The following is a 7,469-nucleotide window of genomic DNA, read 5'->3' as shown; positions in this document are numbered from 1 at the left end:
CTTGCCTAGCTGCCACATAGGGTAAATCTCAGACTCTACATAGTTCTCGACAAAAGCAATCTCTAGTTTTTCCTTGCAGCACTCTTTACAACTGTAGTTTAATTTGTATCTTTAAGTACTTGTCTGTCTCACTGAACTCTATGCCCTCTTGTTCAGAGCTTTGTTCCCAGGGTCTCACACAGTGCACTTGGCACATGGGAAATGCTCAATAAATATTTGTAGAATGGGTGACCGGATGGCTGGATGAATGAATGCTTGTTGCCTTTATCCCCTGTATCTTCTTCAAAAAGAGCACTTCTGGAACGGGTGGCCTGGCTTACGGCCCCAGCTCTTTGGAGGCAAGCTCCCGAGGAAGCCGTTTCTGCTTCTCGCCAGGCTGGCTCTCATCTTCTTCCCCACCCCCTCCCCCGAGCTTCTCCTGCACAGATGCTACTGAGGGCACTTCAAAGGGAGGAAGGGCCCACTTCTCCCCATCGGCCAGCAGTTGGCTTGTAGTGGTCAAGTACCACTCTCTCCACTTTACAGGAGAGGAAATAGAGGCTCCCAGAGGCGAAGGTCTCATGTAACTCTTGCCCTGGGTTTAACTATTCACTGTCCAGTCTCAGAGGGGCCCAGGTAGGGGGACTTTTGTTCCCATAGGACCACCAGCTGCCCTCTGGACACCAAGAGGGTGGGATGGGGGTGGAATGGAGAAGTGGCTTAGACTCTTGACAAGAAGGTTGACCTGCAGCAGCTCAGTTAGCACTCGACAGGGTCCTTGGGGCCTCTGAGTGACTGCTAAGGCCCTGGGCGGCTCTGTACACCTCATGCACTTACCTCACTGGCAGTGGCCAGTCTTCAGGGGTGGACCTGACTTTGCGGGCTCTCCTGATGCTGGCTTGAATCGTGTTCTTGCTCCTTCCCGGTCTGGTCACCTTGGGCTCTCAGGCCAGTCGAATCTCCTCCAGCTGCCCCGGGATGGCGGTCTCTGGCAATTTCTTTGTTCTCTTTTCATAACATTATTATGGCATACACTTTATACCTCGCTCCCCTTGGGGCCTCCCCTTTATCTTCAAGAGCTCCCTTTTGAAGTAAGGGGAAAAAAATAAAAGACAAAGGAACCTTATCAACGTCTCCTTTCCTTTCTACGGAAACAGCTTTTATTCTCTTCCCCACAATGCGGATCCCTCTGACTTGCTGGAGTAGGGTTTCCATGAGAAGAGTGTGAAGAGAAGGCAACAAGAATATAAATACTTATATTGAAGACAGGTCACTGTGGCATTTGGAAATTGTGGGATAGGTTTGGGGACGAACTGGGCCTTCCAGGTTACATCTCTGGTCAAGTCTGCATGTATCTAATAGGCACCTACTGTGTGCCAAATGCTTTGTTGATTTGTGGGCCTTGAGTGCTTAAAAGATATACTTTTTTCTCAGCAGTAAAGCCTTGGTTCTTGCATTTCTGTTCTATGGGCTAGAATGAAAGATCTGGAGAAAAGAACTTAGCCTACTCCACTAGGAGTAGTTAGCACGGTCATCGATCCACCCATTCATCTTTAATCAAACATGTATTGGGCACCTGCTATGTGCCATGTCTTCTGCTGGATCGTGGGGATATGGCTGTGGCCGTGACAAATAAGGTTTCTGTCTTCTTGTGCCAAGTCTTCTGCTGGATCATGGGGATATGGCTTTGGCTGTGACAAATAAGGTCTCTGTCTTCTTGCACTTTAAACATTAAACAAGTAAATGGACCCATACGTAATGACAGATCACGATAAAGAAAGGGCGGAAAAGTAACACGAGTGAGGGCTTCAGAGCGACGTGGGCAGCTCTGGGAAGGTGCTGTCCAGTCCGCTCAGTGCTCAGCAGTCGCTTCTTGAAGGGCTTAGAGCTGAGTCGCGGACACAGTGTCCACGGTAGCAGGTCTGTGGTGTTCTTTTCGTGCTAGTGAGGGACTCACTGTGCTGAGCTGTCATCACCCCCACCCCATTCTCTTTGGCTCCTGCCCCGCCCACGCTCCCCAAATCTAGTCCCTCAGCCAGGTCCGTCGATAGCCCCTCGTGCCCTGGACCATGCCTTGTGTGTCTGCTCCAGCCACCCTTGCTCCAATACACCAGGCGTCTGGAAAGTTCTTCCCTAAGATACCCACGTGGCTTGATCATTCACTTAGGTCTTCGCTCACACATCACGTTCTTGCTGAAGTCTTCCCTGGTCTCCCAATTTAAAATTCCAACAACCTCACCCCCACTCCAGACCTCTCCGTCTTCTATCCTGTTTTCTGTTTCTCCTTAGCTTTTTGTCATCATTTGATATGTGTAATTTGAGTAGCTCTTGTTACCCTGGGGTCAGAAGTGAAGAGAGGAGAGGGCAGTTACTGGAATCCAGAAGGAGAGCACTGTGGGGACAGAGAGAGCTGTGGTGCATGGACCAGCGACCCTCCACTGAGGGACCCAGGCAGCCTGATGCACCTCCACTCCCCTCCTCATTCTGGTCTTGTTGAGGCTCCCCCTTGCTCAGGGCCACTCAGAAGACGGGGACAAGAACACGTCAGCCTCCAAGGGCATGGAGAAGCTGGCAGACAGTGATGTAGAGGGGGTGGCCCTCAAACTCTTGTTTGGAGCCCCAGGGCTCTGCAAAAACAGTTTTGGGGACACCACAGTGGGCAAAGGGGTGACCCAGAGGACTGGACTTTAATTGGCCTCCAACATTTCCACCAGTATGTGTGTGGTGGAGGGAAGACAGAGAATTACAAGGCCTGAATTTGAACTTCAACTCTCCCAACAAGCAGGTATGTGACTTGGGATGAGTCACGGTGCCCCCTGAGCCCAGATACTCATCTGTTAAATGCAGCTAAACATGCCCGCTCTGCATATCTTTCTGGAGGGTTGTGAAGATTCAGTGCGATTCAGGAGGTGGGAGTGCTTTGCAAATGGCAGTCTCTTGGACTGAAGTGGTTGTTTTAATCTCGGCTGCCGGTGCATGTTTCCATTGTTGACGCAGAAATTCCAAGTCTAGATACAAAATGTGTTACTGGTCACCATGAGGACCTGGGAGTGACAGATGTTTGCAGCCCAACCAACTTACCTAAATTGGTTTCCGATGAAAAAAAAATCCACAAACTTTGTAAGATTCTGGGTGTCAGTCACAGTGTTGTCCATCCGTATGCACGGTACCCAGCTTTTCCTGGGGGGCTACAGACAAAGCCTGGATCCCAGCTTGATAAAGGCTTTAGGCAGTGGCTGGTCCTCAACCCTGGTTTCTCCCTCACTCTAGCCAAAAGGAGCACCTCTCTGGGGGTGAGGGAGGACGGCAGGGCCGTGGGCGGGGCTGTGTGCTCCTTACAAAGCTACAGGAAGAATAAGGGGAAACTGTAATCCTCCCTTCTTTGTTCGGGGGCCCACGGGCCATTCAGTAGCAGGTAGGAGACCCCTCACGGCCAGAGCCCTGTGGTCCCAGCTCCAGGGATAGCAAGAACATTGCCCATGGTTGCCAAGACACTTAGCTGCGGAGGGCACGTCTCTGTAGCAGTCTGGGCCACCAGCCCAGCGTGAAGTCGGCTACTGGGTGCGACGTGGCTAATTGCTGTGATTTGGCGTTCAGTACTGAGCACAGCGCATTGTGCGAGGTGCCAGGGTTAGGGGCGGTTCTCAGCCAGCCACTGCTGCCTGCTGCCGGCCTCGGGCTCTGATAACCGGTCAGAACCCTGCTTGTTATTGGGGGTGGGGAAAGAGGCCCTCATTTTCTCCATTTGGCAGCTTTTTTTTTTTTTTTAATGTTTTATTTATTTCTAGAAGAGAGAGAGACAGCGTGAGCAGGGGAGGGTCAGAGAGAGAGGGAGTCACAGACTGAAACAGGCTCCAGGCTCTGAGCTGGCAGTCAGCACAGAGCCCGACACGGGGCTCGAACCCACGAACCGCGAGATCATGACCTAAGCGAAAGTCGGACGCTTAACCGACTAAGCCACCCAGGCGCCCCATTTGGCAGCTTTGAATACATCTTCATTTCCTGCCCTGGGGCCCTGGGGCTCCACCGGCCGCTCTGCGGCCCCCTTGTTACGTATCTTCGGATGAGTTGTTTCCTTTTCTAGGCCTCAGTTTGCCCATTAGTCAAATGAGGAACTTGTGCTTGATTTATTTTTTAATGTTTTATTTATTTCTGAGAGAGAGACAGCGTGAGCAAGGGAGGGTCAGAGAGAGAGAGGGAGACACAGAATCTGAAACAGGCTCCAGGCTCTGAGCTGGCAGTTAGCACAGAGCCCGACGCGGGGCTCGAACCCACGAACTGTGAGATCGTGACCTGAGCTGAGTCGGACGCTTAACCGACTGAGCCACCCAGGCGCCCCAAGGAACTTGTGCTTGAAATGAGATGTTTCTTCCAATTCAAATATGTTGTGTTTCTAGGTGAGGTTTCTCAACCTGGCGTTCCCGACATCTGGGGCAGGATCATTCTTGTCTCCGGGGGCCGTCCTGTGCCCTGTGGGGTGTTTAGCAGCATCGCTGACCTCTAGCCGCTGGTTGACAGAGGCACCCGTTCCAAAAGCCATGACAAACAAAAACCCCTCCAATAAACGTAATGATGAAAACTCCCCGGAGGGCAAAATGGTGCCCATTGGGGAACTATTGATTCAGTGTAAAGGCTGAAGGTTTTGTGGGTTGTGGGAAATACTACTCTGGAGGGTAACCTATTATCATTATTAGTTCTTGTATACATATCTATCTATCTATCTATCTATCTATTGATCAACTACTATGTACCAGGCACTGGGAGTATAAAATTGAGTAAGACAGGCCTATCCCTGCCCACACAGAGCCCATATTCTAGAGAGGGCTTGGGGAGAGAGAAACAATATTCATGTAAACACATGAAGTCATAATGCAATTTCAAATATCACCTTGATGAAACAGCGGGGTCCCATGGGACCATAGGGATCCTTATAAGAGGGAGACAGGAGCGTCAGAGAGGAAATGTGATACTACAGGCAGAGCTCAGAGAGGAGACAGGTGCTACACGGCTGGCTTTGAAGATGGAGACGGGGCTGCCAGCCAGGAGCCTCCCGGAGGAACGCAGCCCTGTTAGCACCTTAATGGGCCCGGTGAGCCCCAGTTTGGACTTTTGGCCTCCAGAACTGTAAGAGATTACCTTTGTGTTGTTTTAAGCCCCTCCACACTCATGGAAATTTGTTACCGTGCCCGTGGGAAAGCCCCGCGGTTCTGCAAACTGGGTCTAGCATTTATTCCTGCCACCACCTCTCTGTTCTATCCTTCCATTGTAATATCCTTTTTAAGAAAAATGGCCATTCATTTTTGAGAAAGAGAGAGCACAAGCAGGGGAGGGGCAGAGAGAGAGGAACACAGGATCCAAAGCAGGCTCTGTGCTGACAGCCACAAGCCTGATGTGGGGCTCGAACTGATGAACCGTGAGATCATGACCTGAACCGAAGTCGGACATACAACCGGCTGAGCCACCCAGGCGCTCCCCCCACTCCTTTATAATCTTTAAAGTCTATTTGTGGTTTATCCTTCCATCTTTTTTTTTTTTTTTTTTTTTTGAGATAGAGACAGAGCACGAGTGGGGGAGGGTCAGAGAGAGAGGGAGACACAGAATCTGAAACAGGCTCCAGACTCTGAGCTGTCAGCACAGAGCCCGATGTGAGGCTCGAACCCATGGACTGCGAGATCATGACCCCAGCCGAAGTCAGATGCTTAGCCGACTAAGCTGCCCAGGCGCCCCCGGGTTATAACATTTTGCATCATCACCTACAATGTTCGAGAGCTGGCTTCCTCCAAACTGGGTCAAAAACATAAACGTCTTTCAAATCTTTGGACGTTAGCCAATCTGATAGGGAGAGGGTGTTGCCAGTGTGGTTTTCATTTACATTTTCCTTATTAAAAGTGAGGTTGAGCATCTCTTTTTGTATGGTTCATGGACATTCACATATCTTTTCTGTGAATTGGTCAGTAACATTTGCAGTGAATCAGCTGAACGGATGAATGAATGAGCAAATGACTGAATAGATCCGAATTTCCAGGAAGAAGATGAGCTCTGTGAGGCTGGGCTGCCCGTCTCCTGTTTCTTTGCTTCCCTGGCTGCTACCCCTCTTTCCGATGCCCAGCCCCACGCTGGGCACCTTGCTGGCGCTTGGGACACCATCACGCTGCAATGTCGTATCTGAAAGCATTTCCCTTCAGTAAAGGTAACAGTAGAGCAGGCTTTTGAGTCTGAGCAGTTGGCAGATGGACACGCCGAGTCCGTGGACGGTTAGGGCCGGGAGGCTAAGCCATAGATGCAGGTCTGGACGGACACTCCTGGCAGCCACAGCCCCCTGCCAAGACCCACCCCTGGCTGCAAATCGCCTGGTGAGTCCCCTGTCCACTCTGTCCCCACCAGCCCGATCCAAGTCTTGGCGTTCAGGAACGGGAGTTGTTGGAAAGGACCAGAAGAGCCCGGAGGGATGACTGGCTTGGAGCCTGGGAGCCCCGGCTTCAGATCCGGGCTGTGCCGCTCACTTAGCTCCGAAGACCTGGGTGAGTCATTGCATCTGCCAGGCGTGCGTGTCTCAGATGCTTCGTGCAAAGTGAGGATAACTGTATCTTTAGCTTTGCTTGTGAAGTTGTGTTTGTGGAGTGTCATGCCAATAGGTGTTTTCAGTTCCTGTGCTCCTGGTGCGACAGAGGCCTGCTGCCGTGTGGGTTTTCACGCACCATCGCTCATCTCCCTCACAGAAGCCTGGTGACCTGACGCCGTTATCATTCTCGCTCAGCCAGGGAGATCGAGGGACAGCGTCTTGGGCCTCCTGAGCGGCATAGGCAGAAAATGAACCCCGGCAAACTGCCTGACAAGCCAAGGTGCTCCCCTGCCCTGCTCTCTGTAGCTGATTGTGCAGACCGCACGCCGGGCCTCCCCCGGAGGTCAGCCATCCCGGCCTGGCCTCTCGAAGGCCTTTGCCCTCTGTGGCCAGGGGCCTTCCGGACCGGCTATGTAGTTTGCAGGGCCTGGTGCAAAATGAGAATGCAGGCTCCTTGTTAAAACAAAACAAAACAAAACATGCAGAATTGGAAGATGGAAACAACACAGCCTTCAACCCCCTCCTGAACACGGGGTCCATGCACTGTATGTCCACACAGTGGGCCCCCGTGCTCCTGACTGGGCTGCATCTCCCCGCCTGCCCCTGGGGTTCCCTCTGGATGCCTTTCCAGCCCCCTCCCATCTCTGAAGACCCAAGGGAAATCTTGAGATTTGCTGAGCGGCCCCCCGCATGAACTTGGCTGCACTTGGCTCCGCAAGGAACATCCTGGGTCTGCACAGAGTGGTCCCATGCGACTCCGGCCGGCCAAGGGCCCCAGCGTTCCCCGGGCGAGGTCGGGAAAATCTCCACGGGCAAGATCCCTACGTTCCCTCTCCAGCACTTCAACCTAAGGAAGTATAATCAGAATGACATTAATTGTTAGTTATGGTAATACTAATAATAATCATTATTGTGCCCGTCAACACTA

At 51.8% G+C, this 7,469-nt stretch overlaps 1 long non-coding RNA gene across 1 annotated transcript; it reads left to right on the top strand.

Moving 5' to 3' along the window:
- The first annotated feature begins 4,922 nt into the window (after nt 1–4,922).
- Nucleotides 4,923–6,479, top strand: LOC120230397. Its single transcript, XR_005527997.1, has 3 exons — nt 4,923–5,103; nt 6,005–6,169; nt 6,364–6,479. It is a non-coding gene; the product is annotated as an uncharacterized LOC120230397 (long non-coding RNA).
- The last annotated feature ends 990 nt before the right edge of the window (nt 6,480–7,469 follow it).

Source organism: Hyaena hyaena, unplaced genomic scaffold (genome assembly GCF_003009895.1).
Source record: "Hyaena hyaena isolate Hyena2069 unplaced genomic scaffold, ASM300989v1 scaffold_42, whole genome shotgun sequence".
NCBI lineage: Eukaryota > Metazoa > Chordata > Mammalia > Carnivora > Hyaenidae > Hyaena > Hyaena hyaena.
Note: the sequence above shows the minus strand (reverse complement) of the source record. Positions and strands in the feature narration are given on the sequence as shown.